The sequence below is a fragment of the Microcebus murinus genome, chromosome 2 (assembly GCF_040939455.1).
Source record: "Microcebus murinus isolate Inina chromosome 2, M.murinus_Inina_mat1.0, whole genome shotgun sequence".
Taxonomy (NCBI): Eukaryota; Metazoa; Chordata; class Mammalia; order Primates; family Cheirogaleidae; genus Microcebus; species Microcebus murinus.
The window spans coordinates 69,850,972-69,869,371 of NC_134105.1; the positions used below are offsets into that span (position 1 = coordinate 69,850,972).

The 18,400-nt window shown below is 38.9% G+C and overlaps 1 long non-coding RNA gene across 1 annotated transcript; it reads left to right on the forward strand.

The window, feature by feature from the left end:
- The first annotated feature begins 4,580 nt into the window (after positions 1–4,580).
- LOC142876857 (uncharacterized) lies at positions 4,581–9,064 on the forward strand. The gene is made up of 2 exons (XR_012923686.1): positions 4,581–4,678; positions 8,839–9,064. It is a non-coding gene; the product is annotated as an uncharacterized LOC142876857 (long non-coding RNA).
- The last annotated feature ends 9,336 nt before the right edge of the window (positions 9,065–18,400 follow it).

Consider the following 18,400-nt stretch of genomic DNA (forward strand, 5'->3'; position numbering starts at 1 on the left):
TCTTCAAATACAAGTACAGTCTGTGGGTCTCTGGGAAACTCTCCAGCCTCCATTTTGCTGGCAGATAGCAGTAAATAGAATAAAAATAACACCTAAAGTTGATTGAGTGCTACCTATGTGTCAGGGACTGTTCTAAACATTTTGAATGTTTTATCTTATTTAATTCTCAACCTCTCTCTAAGGTGGCTACTCTTACTACCCTCATTGTACCCCTGAGGGAGAGCAAACAGGTAGTTTTCTCAAGGTCACAGGACCAACAGGTGAGGGAGCCATGTGGGTATACAGGTTTCAGACCTCTTGGTTTTTAAAAGAATCTGTAAATTCAAATATTTATAAGTGATTTCCCAATTTTTAAACGTTAGCAAAAAAATTTAAATTTTTAAGTAACGGTCAGCTAAACAAAATACATTTGATGGCTGGATTAAGCCCCTGGGCTACCAGTTTGCCTCCTTTGACTTAAGGGATACTGTCTCTGGTTTTTCAGTGTTACAAGACCTACTATTAATAACCCGATAAGTAGAAAGAAAGTAGGATTTTGAGGCAGAGAACTCACAGTCACTATCTGAATTCTGTCAATTTCTATTTAAATAACCTTGAGTAAGTCACTTCTATTCTCTGAGCTTTAGTTTCCTCACCTGCAAAATAAAGATAATTCCTGCCTTAGGAGAAGTATTATAAGAATCGTGTAATCCTCATAGCTCTTATGTAATATTTGTATTAAAGCATTTTGTAAACTCTAAGCTTTATATAATTAGAAACTGTTGTTATCATATCTTTACATCTGAATATGAATGGTAGGACATGCATATTTACTGAATTTGAGGAATTGTGCCAACACATCAGCCCTGCAAAGTTCACCAACAATTAGCCCCATTTTATACATGAAGACTCTATGACTCAGAGAGATTAAGGGAATTTCCTAAGGGTGCAAAATTAGTAAGAAGTGGAACTGAAATTCACAAGTTTGTTTGATTCCAAAACCTACGGGTTCCTCCCACCCTACAGTAATATAAAAACGTCTGTCAGTCATTACAAATTTTAGTGGGAACCAGTTTATACTTGTTGAAGTGCCAGCTTAGGGTTCTTCTAGCTCAAGTTTAGTATCTATTGATTAGGAAAGGAAAATGCACGCAATCTAGGGAACAGAGGCAAGGACAGAGCTGGGCTGACTGCATGGTGGACACTTCTCCATGCTGGGGATGGGGATGGCAGATGCCCGAGAAGACAAAGCCAGTTCTGACATTCCTCTGCCCTTCCTCCTGTGCAAGCCAGCTCGGGGCCAGGACAGTCCTGCGCTGCTGAGACCACGCCGGGAAGTCAGTCCTGTTGTGGTGTTTGCTACTATAAAGTTTACTTGCCTACAGATAAAAGCCATGTTTGCAGATACCTGCTTCTTCATTCCGGGGGTGACACTGGGACTGTCTCTTGTCTTGACCCTTGAGTTATGTCTCAGTTGGTTCAGAACACAGATAAGGAAGAGGGTTGCCATCGCATGGTCCTCTTAAACCCCAGCATGAGGATGAGGGGCTGGAAGAAAGGACTTACTCTTCTTTGTCTTTGGGGGTCTCCTGAGTAGTCCACCTTCTAAATCTAAGCCATTAAATGAGTGTAAAACTTTTCCTTTACCTGAGGAACTTTAGGACTAAAATGATTTCCATTTGTTGAGGATGAGGACAGGCAGCTTCCTGTGCAAGCCCAAGGCCTATGGCAACTTGGGAAAACCGATCTGGCTCTTTGTAAAAGTCATTTGGCTCTAGTGAGTCTCCTTTAGGGTAGAACCTTTACAATCTGGGGGCTCTTTTTACAGAGTTCAGTGACCTGAGGGGGAGGGGCAGCTCCTTTGCAGCTAATTTCTGTTAAAGCTCTATTGCTAATTCTCTTTCAGTCATTAGAGAGGAAAGAAATGTAACATGGCGGGTGTAACAAATATCTAGCCCCATGAAATTATAGGATGGATGGTTTCCCCAGAAGATTCAACAGTGGTAACGATAACAATAATCAATACAAATTAGGGACATGCTTCTGTTTTAATGCACTTAGTAACCAGATCTCTTGTCCTTAAATAGGTCTAAAGGAGAACTGTGTTCTCCTAACCTATCTGAGCGCTGTTGTGAAAGAGGTGTGCATGTGTGTGAGCGTGCGTCTGTGTGCCTGCCTGCGTGTGTGTGTGTGTGTGTGTGTGTGTGTGTGTGTGTTCCCTTTTCTCTTAGGGATTCTATAGCTTCCTTCATTCTTCGCCTCTCTCATATTACAGAAAGAAGGTAATTTTTCCTGGCCATTTACTAAAGCTCATTAAAGACTGGAGAGAACAAACAATGCTACTCCTCAGAGACTACCATTCAAAGTCACTCTACAATTCTCTGTTCTAATACTTGAGACAAATTAATTATTCCTTAGTGAAAAGTGTATAATTCCTATTCTTCATTTTTGGGGGGTAGGGAATAATAATGGGAAGTTTATATCTGAGTGAAAAGCTGTCTGTGCTGAAGGGAAATGAGAAAAAATGTGTGTTCTGAGCAGAGTAAAAGCAATTATTCTAATAATAATTCTAAGAATATTAATGTCTTTTTAAAGTAGATTGCCTTCAAATAAACACAGAGGTTGAAGCAATGGGAGGCTGGTTTATTTATTAATCATTCCAAATGTGCATTCTTCTAAATGAACAACTGCACTATCAACTTTGCTGGCACATATTAAATTTAGTTAAACAGCAACTTGCAAATGTCTCAAAACTTTTGTAACCAGAGACTAATTTGTTTAACACATTTAAAATGTTATATTGATGTAAAGCCCTACATATTAAACTTCAAAGGGAAAAGCTCTTGAGAGTTCCTCATTTTAAAGACTACATGCTGGAAATGAGATAGAGACAAGGCTCATTCTCTTGTTTTGTTTTGTTTTTAAATACGAGGCAGTCTCTGGGCCCTGGCCCTCATCCTCAGCACTGTGTTTGGTCATCTGCAGAACAGCAAGTATCTAACTGTGGGGACTGTAAGGCGATGGTTAAGAAAGGTCTAGTGTTTCCCTTTCATCTCTATTAATTAATCCTGGCTCCATTTGCCCAGAGTACGTTGCTGTTGACATCACCTTTTCCTTACACTTTAAAGAGTCCCAGGAGAGACCGACTGCAGAACAAAACTGGACAAAGAGTACATTTGGTAACCATTTTATTTCTCAATTACCAACCTAAACGTATGGAAAAGATTTGCTTGCTATCCGATTTACACAACAATTATGCTTCAAAAGTTTAGAAATAAATAACTTTTTTCTTGGACTCATTAGTTCGTCTACCAATTGTAATTGGTGTCAACTAACGAGTTTGCTCCATGGCTTGCCCTTAATTACTGATAAAAGCTAAATTGCAACTCTAGCCAATCAGAAACTAGTGTATTCATGAGAGTATAGTATTCTTTTAAAAGCTCTGTTTGTCCTAATAAGTGGTTTTGTGTTTGGCTGAAACCTTCCATAAGCCCCCTTAACGTAAGCAAAAGACTCTTAATAACTACATACAGTGAAAGAATATCATTACTGCCCCCATTCAAACAGATGAAACAAAGGGAACGTTTTATAAATTTCAAATATATACATCATGAATTTAGCAGACCCTAAAATCTCATCCATCTGGTGGAAAACAGATACCCCTAAGATTGATATTGAGAATTTGTTTCTCTCTCAATGACTACATTTATTTCAAAGTTTCCCTAGCCTTCTGAAACAGGCCGGTAAGAAACAGGGGAAACCCAATAGAGGCATGAGGCATGTTAAATCCTAACAGTATAAACCAGGGTTGGCTGAGGCCAAAATCCCACATTAAAAATAATAGGCATTCTGGAAACAAGAGTGTTAAGAGATAGCATGTGGTGGAATCATGCCGCGAGGGAGGCCTTGGGACTGAGAAAGCCTAATTGCAGAAACGTCCTCCTAAAGACAGCTCTCTTTGTTGGTGGTGGTGTTTTCAGAAAACAAAATAAACCTCTTCAGGACTATTGGGAATTCTGAAGATTGGCTCTTGCATTATAACAATTAGGATGCTTTTGGCTGTAATGATTAGAAAACCCAGTTAAAAGTGGCTAGGACAATAGGGGGTATTTATTTCTTCACATAATAAGTTAGAGACCCAAAGTTTCCGGTTTGATTAATTCATGGACCCACTGACATCATTAAAGACAAGTTCTTACTATCTTTCCACCCCGTTTGCCTCACTGTGTTAGTGACTCCCTTCCTGGTCACAAGATGACAGGAGGGCAAAGCATCTGATCCTCACATAACAACACCTAATGGCAGAAGAGACAGGGCTATTTTCCCCACTACTTTTTTGTTTGTTTGTTTTAATAAACAGCAAGGAAACTTTTCCTGGAAATAACCTGCAGCTGACTTCTCTCACACTTTATTGGTCAGAACGAGGTCACATGCTTTCTTCTAAGCCAATCACTGATGAGGATAGCCCCAGGCTTAGAACAATCATGATTCACTTCCGGGGCCTGTGCAGGGTCCCAGGTTCCTGTAAAGCGATTGGCACCTTGATGACCGAACAAAACAAGGGTTCCACTAGAGAAGAGAAAGGGGATGGTAGTGAATGATTTGTTGGAAAGATAAACAACAGTGTCTGTCACTCACTCGACATTATCGTTCCAAGTAACCATTTCCAATGACCTCCAGTCAAAAGCAAAGGGTCAATGTAAGAATGAATTCAGAAGACAGAGTTGAGCATCGGGTTCAGTCTGTTGGGGCTCTCATACTTGTTTTCTTGACAAAGTATCCTTAAGTGAAGGGGACCACGTCCTGGCTCTGGAGAGGGGTATAGAGGGCCAAAAGGTGAGGTGGGGGAGTGCGACCTGGGGACCAGGGTACGCTCTGCCACCAACTCTGCTGGCTGATTGCTACTGAATCCTGGACTTCTGCACTTCATTGATTTCACTGTGAAGTGAGAGCGTTGGACCCGAGGATCCCTAATATTTCCTCTGACTTTGGAATTTGATAGATTTTCCATTTTATTCTCTGCCATCTGGTATGTCTCCTTTGTCTCTTTACTCTCCAGCTGATCCAAATGGCATGCCAAAATTCTCTTCCTGCCTTAAGATGTTTCTTATCCTTTAACTCTTTCATCTCAGACTGAATTAAAAGAGCTCAGAGGACAAGACACCTTTGTATGCTTTGCAGAAGTGTCTTGTGTTCCTTGAGCTGTCATTTACTGAGGGCCTACTCAGTACTGTGCTGAACACTGTGCAAAGTGCTTTGCTTACACGGAGTGTGCCCTCTGCCATTATTGCCTTATCAGTTTTGCTCCAGTGGCTTTTGATGCTTTCAGATTTTTTTTAAGAGAGGCAAAGTAGCATTCCTGAGGTCGAGGTAATGCATGTTTAGTGTAGCATTACTATGAGGATGAGGCCAGGCCTACTCCCAAAGAATTACAATTTCTGTGAATAAGGCAGCACTCTTCGATTCCCAACCCCACCCACCCACTGATTTTATAAGCACAGTTTCCATATATGGCAACAGAGTCAGAGGAAGTAAGAGAGACAAGTTCCTGTAACTTGTCTTGGTCCTGGAGACACATAACAATGGAATGTTTAACTTTAAGGAACTTTAGGAAGCCAAGTGAGGGGCGATATCACCAGAGAATGGAGAAGCAGAAGATGAGTGATCCAGAAGATCTCTCACGTGGAGAATTCTCTTGAACACATGTTTTAAAAAATAAAAATTCCCCAGCATTATTTTCCCTTAACATTGGGTCAGTAGTAACTTTTTAGCTTTTATGCATGTGATCAAACGGTGTTTATTCTTCTGAGTTTGACAAGCAGGTGGCTCTAGTATTTTAGAGGAAAAAAATTCCTTTTTTTTTTTTTTTTACTTGACAGCATCTTTATTTAGTTTTAGAATTCTTTAGGGTGTTGAACTTATTGGAGATGGGAGTGATTATTTTACAATTAATAATATACAAATGCCTGACAATCAGTTCATCACAGGATGAATGGCAACAGCAAAAAAGCAGCAGATCACTTTACTACATGTGCCCAATATAGTACCAGCTCTAAGTGATGAGGTTTGGGATTTTTATGTAACAATAAAAAGTATTGGCAGACACTGTTTATTGCCTAACCATCAGCCATTTCCCTGCCCCCCTTTTTTACTGATCAAGTCCTGATTTTTTTCAAGGCAGAGATTTGTTGATTCCAGGAAAGGTGTTTCTCTCCTCAGCCCAGGAATTTATTCAGGACTGGTCTAGGGCTGAGCACATGACCTTGTTTTAGCCAATGAGACATAAAAAGGAAGGAAGTCCGTGGATACTTCTCTTCCCTAAGGAGCCATCTTGCCAAATCAGTGATCTATTTTTCAACCATCATTCTAGCCTCTCAGAAGCATTTGCAGATTGGACTAATGTCAAATAAAAGAAAGCAAAGCCCCTGCCCTCATGGTGTTTATAAATAAGTATATGTTAGATGTTGGGACAGGCTATGAAGAAAAGAAAGCAGGGTAAGAATGACAGGGCACAGCAGAGCCAGGATGCATTAGGTATTGGCAGTGGAGCACAATTTTGTGTAGGTGAATCAGGGGAGGTCTCAATGATGAGAAAACATTTGTGCCAAGAGCTAAAAGGAGCAAAGGACCTGTGCTTTGAGGAAAATAGAGTTCTAGGTAGAAACATCAGCAGTACAAAAACCCCGAGGATGATATGTGTGAGGTGTGGTTTAGACGTAGGAAGGAGGCCAGGTCGTCTGGAGTATAGTAGGAGATGAGATCAGAGTTTAGATTGGGGCAGATGGGGAAGTTGGGCTTTTACCTGCATGCTATTGGGGGGTTCTGAACAGAAAAGGGACATGATCTGATTGACACTTTAAAAGCCTTCTTCTGGCTGCTGTGTGGGAATAAATTCCAGAGCAGTAAGGCAGAAGCAGAAAGACCCCCAGACAGAAGGTTCTTGCAATAATCAAGAAAGGGATGATGGTGGCTGGAACCACAGAGATAGCAGAGGGGGAGGTGAGACATTATCAGATTTTTAGTTTATTTTGAATATCTGAGGCAGATAGAATGATGGTTTCTATTTCAAAATTGACATTGAATTCTTGTGCCCTTGACAACTCTTAGGTTGCTCCATGTTTTCATGTTCCATGGCAGCTAAATTCCATTCTGCTTCTGAGAAGTTGGACAGGACACTCCCCACCCCCACCCCCAGTCTCTCACCCAACAAGATTCTCCTGCTCACATGCTGAGTTTATCTCAGAAATAACTAAAATATTACTTTTCGCTCCGATCTTTCTGTTTTAACTCAGAAAGGAGAAATAACAAATACTGAACCTCTCAGTGTGTGCCAGACACCAGGCTAGATTCTTTCCATATAGCAATTCATTTAATTTTATTACCTACCTGATACAATAGGTATCATTACCTCCATTTTAAAATTGAGGAAGCTCAAATCATAAAAGTTAAGTAATTGCTCAAGATCAGTGTCAAAGCTGAGGTTCAAAACTTGGAATTCTACAAAGTTTTACAGGTTGAAGAAACCTTCCAAGGCACACTCCTATAAGTTAATAAATTAGTGTGTGCAACATTAGCTTCTAAACCCATAGTTCTCAACTGGGGATGGTTCTTGCCCCCCAGTGGATATTTGGCGATGTCTGGAGACACTTTTGGTTGTCACACTGGGGATGCAAAGGGTTGCTACTAGCATTAGTAGGTGGAGGCTAGGGATGCTGCTAGAAGCACAGGAAAGCCCCCAACAACAAAGACGTATCCTGCCCCAAATAGTGCCAAGGTTAAGAAACCCTGTTCTCAACCATTATTAGGTCATTGAACTGTCATAGTAGAAGCGACATAAGTTTTAAGACATTTATTAATAATCTTTCATTAAAATTTCAAAATGAGGAAGTTTCTGTGGCCAGAACATTTTTAGTGTGTTGGTTAGGGCAAAATTTACAGTAATCCGAGGGAGTTTTACCCATTATGTCCTATGGCATAATGCCCTGTGCCCATATAAACTCAAAAGTACAACAACATCCCCTTGCCTGTCATGCAACGCACGTTCGTGGGGAACCTGGCGCTAAATCATTCGTAGACGACCTGCTTCTGGGTCAGGATTTTGTACGTAGCAGAGCAGCTCCCTTGCTGCAATCTATTGAAAGTCAGCCCTCGACACAAGGGTTTGAAAAAAATAAAAAATAAAAAAATAATCTTTTAAGAAAAATAATTTACAAAAGTACAACAGCAAAAGTATACTAATTAAAATTAATAAATGTCTACAAAAGGTGACTGATTAACTTGCCAATTGCTATATAATTCAATTATTATATAAGCGCATTCAAATTGTATTTACTATGGGATGGGTTTGATATTATTTGGGTAGATATTTCAAAGGCTCCATAGAAGCTCCATAGATATTTCTAGGCTCCATAGAAGTCTGGTAATAGCTCTACAATCATCATTTTAAAGAGTAAAATCAGGAAACAGAGCAAGGCTATACCTGAAGAAGTGAGATGATAAATTCTGCCAAGATTGGAGAGAAACACACTTCAGGTGACAGAAGCAGCACATGCAGAGGCTCTGGGGTGGAATGTGTGTGGCAGCTCAGAGTCACCGGTGTCACTAGAACGGAGGGAGAGGGACAGAGAGTGTAACAGATTTAGATTCTGATCTGAGCACAGTGGGAAACCATTGGAGGGTGTTAAGCAAGGTTGTGTCATAATCTGATAATGTTTTTAAAAAAATTAACTGGAAGAACTGACTAAAGGGATATGTGGCAGAAATTGCTACAAGCTTACCCCCTATCATTCCTCCTTTCGTCTAGGAAAGTGCTTAAAGACAGCTAATGCAGCTCTCGTCTTCTATTTCTTCCTCCTTTAGAGTTGAAATGGGGACCCAATAGCTAAAGCTTCATCATGAGATGACCTTGAGGATGGAAGTCGTGTACTAGGATGAAACCTTGTAATGGGATGAGGGAGCAGACAGGTGAAAGCTGGAGGCCCTGGTGAAAGACAGGTCCCTGGTGACACTGTGAAGTTGTCAAAACAATGCTGGAATAGTTACTTCCAAACTTATGTGAGACACAAATAAACTTACCTTGCTCAAACCTTTGTTAATCTTTTTATAGAGATTCAAAACCAATTCTAACTGACACAGGAGACAAAAGCGGAAGTGAGAGACTAATAAAGAGATTCCTGCTGTAGTCTGTGTGAGAGAAGAAGCTGACATGGGCCAGAGCAAACGGTGGAAGTGGTGGGAGGTATAAGATACCAGATATACTTTGAAGGTAATGTCAATGGTATGTGCCAATGCAATGTGTAGGAGATTAGAGGGAGAGAATGAAATCAAGGATGATCTCTAGTTTTCTGGCATGAGCAGGTGAATGGGAGTTGTCCTTTCCTGAAATGGGGAAACCTGGAAAAGAAGGATTCTATTTTGGACCTAAACATAATAAGGTTGAGATCTGCATTGAACATCCAAAGGGTAAACTTGAGAAGTCAGTTAGATATGTAAGTTTGGAGCTCATGGGAGGGATCTGAACTGTAGAAATACATTTTGAAATTTTCAGTATATAGAAGGTATTACACAGCTATGAATGAGACCACGTAGAGTGAGTTTAGATAGAAAATGGGCCAATGATTGAGCCCTGGGGTGCTACAACTTTAGAGGTTATGAAGAGGAGGAAGAACCAATCTAGTACCTGAAGAAGGGAAGGCAAAAAAGTTGGAGGAAAACCAGAGGCCATAGGAGAAAAAGATTATATGGAGGACATTAGTGCTATCTCCAGCACCTTGAACACTGGTTAGCCCATAGTAGGTGCTCAATAAATGATGTTTGAATGTATGAATGAACAGGGGATAGAAAATTTTTCATCAAGGTAAAAACAACAAGGAAAACCACAAGCACATTTGTGTAAGTCAACTGATGCAGATCCTGCAATGTCCTGTGCCTACCAGACTGGTTTCCCCACTGCCCTCCTGAACATCTGTCCATAACAACTTCAATGTGCATAAGTAACATGAGGCATGTGACCTGAGAATTCCCAACAGGAGACTCTCTTTAGGGGTTTTGCAACTTGAGAAGGTAGCCCAAGGAAGAATGGGAACAGTTGGAGGTCATTTGTCTAGGCAATACCATACTAACCACTCTCCTGCTATGAGATCTCTGTTGAAATTCCTACTTCATAACTCTTTGGAGCTCCTCTGGTTCTTGCTTTTTCCCAGACTGGTCCTCAGGCCTGGTATTAATTAAAGAATTCTTGATGTTCATTCAGGAACCCCTGATATCTTTTAATATATTCCCTTGAGCATTTGCTTGTAACCTCAAGCCCTGACTGATACACATCCTGATTGCAGTGAGGACAGGCCAGCTTTTTGCCTTCAGGCTCTGCTAGGGAAGGGGATTGGACAATAAGGAGAAAAGAGAATAATTCCTAGTGGAGGGAAAGGGGTGGCAACAAAGTACCTTATTTGGCTTTTTCTCACAGCATTTGTATTAGTTTTCTAATGCTGTATAACAAATTACCATACACTTAGTGGTTTAAAACACCACCCATTTATTACCTCAGGGTCTCCATAGGTTGATGTTCAGGCATGGCATAGCTGGGTCCTCTGCTCAGGGTCTTGCCAGGCTGAAATTGAGGTGTCAGCTGGGACTGCCATCTCATCTGAGACTCAAGGTCCCCTACCAAGATCACTCGTTGTTGGAGGGAAGCATGTCCTTAAGTTGTGGGACTGAGGTCCCCATTTCCTTGCTACCTGTTGGCTGGGGACAGCTCTCAGCTACTAGAGGCTGCTCACAGGTCCTTGCTTGCCATGTGTCCTCTCGCATATGGCGGTCTGCCCCTTCCAGGCCGACAGGAGAGCATCTTCTGTAGCTCTGAATCTCCCTCATGTCTTCCATCACTGACCTCTAGACTCTCTTTCCCAAGTGCTCACCTGATTAAAGCACTTCTACCCACACTCCAGGAGAAGGCATTGTAGAGGCATGCACACATGTGGGCGGGAATCTGGAGGCCATCTTAAGATTCTGACTACCACAGGGTTCCTGTGAGGATGCTACTTGGAGACATCTATTAATATACTGCACCCCTAATTATCATATGTGTTCAAAGAAGATAAGTCCAGGACAGTTGGCTGCAATAGCTAACATCCATAGACAGAGCTTTTGTCCTGTAGGATATTCCTGGGGCTTGCTGGAGAGCAATGCATTTGGGTGCCGGTGTGAGGACTTATTAGTGTTTCTAGGACAACTGATTACCCTGTGAAGTAGATGGTTGCTTTTTTGTGTGTGTATGTGGGTGTGTGTCAAGGATACATTTATTTGTGCATTTGGGGGTGTTTGTTTCTTTAAATGGCATAGCCTTTCCAAGCTGTCTTCTGATTGGAAGACTCACACAACAATCTCCTCTGGTCAGAAAGCAAGTGCTCTCCAGACGTGGGGATATGGCCAGGGTCATTGCCACCCCACACCCATCAGGAAAAGAGATCATTCTCCATCAGCCATTTGGCAAAATTGAAACAAAGTCATTGTAATATAACAGTGTCATGGGATCCATGACACCTGCTTTAAAAATAAATCTCCTGGCTTTGTCTTTGCCTTTATTTTCAATAAATGCTCCAGTATTATTGCCACTGCATTAATCTAGCAGCAGGAAACCATTATCCTATGACAACAGTCTCTCCCATTAACATTATCTTTTAATTTTAAGATTGTTTAGATGACTGCTAGAAGCTACTAAATTAAAATAAAATGAAGAAAGAATTATTTTCTTTAAACCAAGTGTTCAGTCAAGTTACCCACCCCAATCTTGACTGCTCTGGCAAAAGAAACACCATTATTTTTGCATCATATTACTAAATACTATTTAGGAATAAGCTGGAATTTCTAGAAATACTGAGATGTTTTAAATGTCATCTAGGAAATAACCATTACAGTTTAAATTATTATATTGTTTTCTGTATAGCATATATTAAGAGTTGAAAATATTGGTTATTCTTCTAGAAAGCAATTGTTGTAGTAAATAAAACAATAATCAAATCACAATAATGAAAAGTCAGTAAAGAAATAAAGGAAAAACTGGTCTGGTGGAGTTTACCCTGAAAAATAATTGAATTTGGAGAACTCAGCAAAAATGAGACAGGAGGAAAATAAACCTAAAACTAAAAGAGAGTTGTGATTGGTGGTGATTGTTATTTAATGTTCTGACAAATGAACTTCAAAGTGACAGTTACATCATATTAAATTATATCTGTAACTTTTATATCAAATATATTATAAACTTTTTAAAAATAATAACTTGCCTACTGTCCATTATTCCAGAAAATTCACTTTTCTTCTGTCAGCCATATCCAAACACTTGAAGAGACCCATTTAAGTCTTTCAGTATTTGTTTCACTCTACCCTCATCTGTTCCAGTGGTCTCAGGGCTTTCTTTCCAAAAGGCAGAGGCTGGTATAACTACAAATAAGGAATATATCTAAAATATATCTAAATAATTATAAGAATAGTGATATTATGCATTCAATAGTTGAGATCTGTGATCCCCCACTCCCATGAAGAAACCACACAGACAAAAATTAATAGAAACTGAGTTATTATTTCAATAGAAATTGTACTGGAACAAAAAGAGAAATGCTTAAGTTGCGAATTCCCCTATACTGTTAATATAGTCAAGTAGGCCATCGATATGTGTCCTATTTACTGATAGGTGCAAAATAGGTGGTGGGAGATCAATCAAAACTCCCTTCCATAAATTACCATGACTTCTAGAAATTATCAAAACTTCACTGGAGTGTCATATGGAGTCTGCCCAGCAATGAGTTATAGTCAATAATTCATTCCCTGACTGAGCTGATAACAGGCAGATATTCTAATAATGTGCTAGGATTTACTACTGGACACAAGCAGTAAGTAGGAATTTCAATGCAGTGTTAAATGTTATCTCAGTGGAGAAAAGCAATAAAAACAGGACAGAGAGAGGCATCTGGGTACAATGGTTGGCTGTTTTAACCCTCTAATTAGAACAAACATGTATAAAGGTAGTGTTGTTTAAGTTTTCCTTCTTTTTTCTGAAGCAAATTGTTTCCAGAGTATTGTTCTGTAATGACTTCTCCTGGCCTTTTTGCCAGAGAGCACAGCAGATGGCTCTGAAAAAACGCTGAAAAGAAAGTCTATTTTATTCTTCAGTTGTTTTCCCAACCTTGAAAATGGCTTCACTGGAATATTTTCCTTTTAAAGGAAACTTCCAAAAAATTATTATCTTAGACTAAAGGTCTTAAATATATTTTCAGTGATTTCTTATCACACAGAGAAATCGACAAATTTGCTTTCTCTGTCAGAATGTTTTGAAGCTAGAAAAGAAGTGGTGATTCATCAAAAACAATTTTATTATGAAATTTGATTTATGTTGAGAAATATAAATGACGACGTTATAATGTGTACCTCTGCGTGGAGGGAACACATTTTAGTCAATTGAGTTATCCAATTTTATTATTTAAAAAAATCCATATCTGGTTGTTCTTTTTATTCTAAAAAATTTATGGCAGTGTATAGAGTAGAAATGTGTGTTTCTCAAGTCTATGGACAGCTATGGATTGTATTCCCCTAATTCCAAAAAGGTCATTCATTACAATTAGATGAATAAACATTATCATATTTTCATCAACTTTTTTCTTGTGCAAATAAAAACCAGTGTTATAACATTACTATGTTACAACATCACTATGAAAGAGATTCATATTATCAAGATTTGATGATAGTTCTGAGGCAAATTTGGGGGATTTGTAAGGTCCTATTCCTACCCTAGTAAACCTGTTTGAAGAAAACGAATCATTTCCTGTCACTATATTAAAGTGGCCTTGTTACATCAGACAAAATGCTGGGTCACAGTGTGTTTTCTTCTCTGCCATCATCTTTTCTACTTTTTCTATACCTTTAAAATACTACATTTTATTACAAATCTACACAGAAGAGAAGCTTAGTTATATCAATATTATAATTAAAAGTGACATTAACAAAAGAAGTTGTGGTTTGGGACACTTGAAATTTCTGAATTTGTGGCCTTTTTTTTACTAAGAATAGTTAGTGGGACCACAAGGGAGCGTGAATTAAGTCTTAATGCTTTAGTTTCATTATCTATAAGTGCTTATTTCCATAGTCTTGGAGAGGAATAATAATTAATTTGAAATGAAATTGCTTTTTTCTACTGGATTTTAAATTTTAATATATATTCTTAGTAATAACCACCTCACATACATACAAATGGCCCAGTCACCTATATATATCCACTTTTGTAACTATTACAAAATTAAATTTATCCATGTGAAGATTTAACTAGACTTACTAAGCATTGCCTTTTGATTCACTAGACCATTTAGAAGACCCTAATGAACATATACTCACATATAATCTGATAATTTATTTGCAGTGATACATGCAGGATATCACTTGTGCTTTTGAATATTGTTGACAGAATTCAGTCCTAGAAGCAGATAGTGTAAGCCAAATAATTTTTTCTATGATAACATCACTGTGAAAGAGATTCATATTATCAAGATTTGATGATAGTTCTGAGGCAAATTTGGGGGATTTGTAAGGTCCTGTTCTTACCCTAGTAAACCTGTTTGAAGAAAATGAGTCATTTCCTGTCACTATATTAAAGTGGCCTTGTTACATCAGACAAAATGCTGGGTCACAGTGTGTTTTCTTCTCTGCCATCATCTTTTCTACCTTTTCCATTATCACCAGGAGCTTCCAAAGTCCTAATCAAATAGAATAATTAAAAGCAATCTCTACCTCTTAAATTATATTTCCAATCTCAATATCGACGCTGTTTTATTTTCCTCAGTGATCTGCTATTTTTATTGTGATAAAATCAACTTCTTGACTATGCTTTTATAATACCCTCAAAAGAGGAGTTATGATAGAACTTCCTAAATGCTGATTAACATAATTTGGTGGGGTATTTACCAAATGCAGTCATCTGGATTGCTTTAAACAAAAAAAGAAAAACAAGAATTATCTAATAAGGCAACTACTATATCTACCCCTTTATCCCATGAAACATTGAGTGAGGTATTTATAAGGGATTTTGAGAAATAGTAACACAAAGGCAGGCATGAATTCAAAGTATTATTATCAATATTTTAAAGCTAAGATATAACTCTTTGAAATACAGGCTTTTGGAGATGTTGAGTTTGATGTAAACTTCTATTCTTTTTTTTTTTTTTTTTTTTGAGACAGAGTCTCACTTTGTTGCCCAGGCTAGAGTGAGTGCCGTGGCGTCAGCCTAGCTCACAGCAACCTCAAACTCCTGGGCTCGAGTGATCCTTCTGCCTCAGCCTCCCAGGTAGCTGGGACTACAGGCATGCGCCACCATGCCCGGCTAATTTTTTATATATATATCAGTTGGCCAATTAATTTCTTTCTATTTATAGTAGAGACGGGGTCTCGCTCTTGCTCAGGCTGGTTTTGAACTCCTGACCTTGAGCAATCCGCCCGCCTCGGCCTCCCAAGAGCTAGGATTACAGGCGTGAGCCACAGCGCCCGGCCTAAACTTCTATTCTTAAATGCAGCAGCATCCCTTAAGCATTCCTGACTCCACTTGCTGTGTGATACGTCCCATGCCTGAGCCCACAACAATGCAAAAAAACTGGCAGAGGACCTCACTGCCATTCCTCTTCTTTGGGTTTTCTCTATTGGTAACTACAGTTCCCTCTTATCTCCATACCTTTCACACTTTGCAATTGTTGTCCTAGACTCAAGCTTTTCAGATTCACTTTGGAGGAATCTTTTAATTGCAAGGGATCTCTGTGATGGCAGCAATAAAGGTGGGCATATTAAAAAAATTTTTTTCCTTCCTAAAAGGACTTCCTTCAAAAACAGTTTTGCAGTGACTTTAAAAAGATAAAAAAATTTTTTTTTCTTGAGAAAAAGCTGGGGCACATTGTCCTGGAGCTTGTCACATCAGCATCAAATAGGCTGGACTTTCTCCAGGCATTGAAGGTAACGTGGGTCTGTGCAGAACCTCTGGCAGTTCATGGAAGATTCTCAGACAACTGTCACTTGGAGAGTAGGACAATGATTATGACCGAAGGACTTAAATGAAGAAGAGGCAAATAATTCTGGGGCGAGCAAGGGGAATGAGGACTTGATCTAGGATCAGTATGATTCCTACATTTAGTTAGGATTCAAGCAAGAAACAATTTGACTTTATCTTTCTTTTCCAAAGCACAGTATTTTTATTTCTCATTGTAGATAAGTAGGCTGAATGATGAATGTGTGACTCAGCAGAGGTTTCTTGAACTGCAGGGCACAATAGAACATTCTGAGTTGGGCAATTTTACTGTATTCTAGGAGTATTACTTCAAACATTGATTTTATATTTGTTTGAAGAATACCCGCATACACAACTCCTTTATCTGTAACGAATTTGTGTGTTTACGCTGTTTTTATGTGTAGCATAAGTGGGAATAAAAGATTGACACTGCTACATCACACAAGTAGGCACTTTCAGACCGCAAATCTTGCTGCCCAGATGAGAAGGGACTGCTAAATGCAAAGAATGCAGAAATAAAGACTACCCAGAGGTGGCGCTGTGGTTAAAGTACACCTGAATTTTGATTACAGAGAATGTATTTACTCCCTGCCCCTCAGAAGAGAGACTGTTAGCCATTATCGCTTTTGTATTTCTATAACCACAACATAAGCAAACAAAGCTCTCTGGCAATGCACTGCCACCCACTCCAATCCACCAGGACATGTGTAAAGACCTCGGTCCACACACAATTAGAGCCCAAACATTAAAACCACCTCCTAAAAGGTAGGCCCCTGGTAGCCTAGAGATTTATATTCAAAGTTTTATCCATCCTTCCCTCCTTCTTTACACAAAAACTACCTGGATTCTCTGGAGAATCACTCAGTGATATCTGAACATGTGTCTGGTTAAATTTCTAACATTAGTTTTAAAAATTAAAATTTCATTTTAGCGCACATACTTTTGGAAAATACTGAAAGTACCATAATTCATTATAGATCTGTGTGTTATGTGTTCTGTTTAAGAAAATCATTTTTAAAAGGAAAAATAGATATTATTTGGCTTAATTCTCTTCTTTGTAGATGGGAAAATTAAGGCTGAGGGTAGAAAATGTACTTGCACGTGACAAATCATAACTTAATTGTAGCCCACTAAGATCTGTGTTTTGATTATTACAAATTATTAACAAATTGAAAATGAGGGAATTAAAATGTATTATTTGTTTATGGGATTTCTTTCCACATTGGGTTTAACTGAGTTTTTTTGACTAACCTCAAGGAGCATTACATCTTTTGAAACTTGGTCTTCTTTAACCACCCCCATCTGCAGCCATTTTCTGTACAAGACATTTTAATTACTATTATAGTTTTAATGATTTTTTAAAAAATGTTTTTCATATGTGCACAAGGTGAATTGATCATAACGATGAAATTTTAAATACAACTCAATAAAATTAACTCATTTAGTTTTAAGATACTAGAATAAAGAAACTAGTATTGGAATTAGTATTTAAAATGTTCTCTGCCTGATTTAGAGACAAAAATTACTCTTTCTTTTGTAGCCTTAATTTTGATGGTTTGAGAGACAGAAATCCCCTAAATAGACACTAAAACTGTAGATGTTTAACATCTGCATTGTCTTCCCAGATTCTCCTTCAGGTTTCTTTCCTCAGTCTAGCAGTACCGTGTGTAATACAATATGAAAACCTGTCCCACAAGGCTGGTTTTACTTAATGATACTTAGCAGAAGGGCTTTGCACTTTCATGATAATTTCTACCAGAAAAATCTCTCTGGAACTTACTAATAATAATCAGACCTAATATTAGCCTCAGATTGGAGATTTATTAAACCTATTTGGCAGAGTAGATAAAGTTGAATGACTACGTATTCAAGCATCTAGGCTGAGCTTCAGCCCTGGAAAAAAAGACTTTCAGGCTAGCACCCTAAAAGCATTCCTCAAAACTTGATTTATACTGGAAGTGACATTTCTTACTCCCCAGAGGCTGTGAGATTGCAAATCTTGCAATTACTTTCATTGCTTTTGGGGACTATGAGAAATTCGGCCTCTCATCCTCCACAGTGGAGAGGATAGTGGGGCAAACCTTTCTCCCTTAAGTTTATGTCAACTCTGAAAATAAAGACTGTGCTCCATTATATTAGCAGCAATTGACAAGTAGCTATGAAATGCCCACTAGGCACTTAGTTTATACCCGAGTTAATGGGGGCATGGGGGTTCTTAGGGGGGTGGAGGGATAAGTAGGCAGTATTTAGGTAGGAACTATTACTTCTCTTTCTGCTTTTACCTTAACTAAGTTTCCATTGAGGTTCATAAATCTCCAACACCGTGAATTAAAAACAAAACCTCCGCCAAATAACACCTCCTCTGTGTGTGTGTGTGTGTGTGTG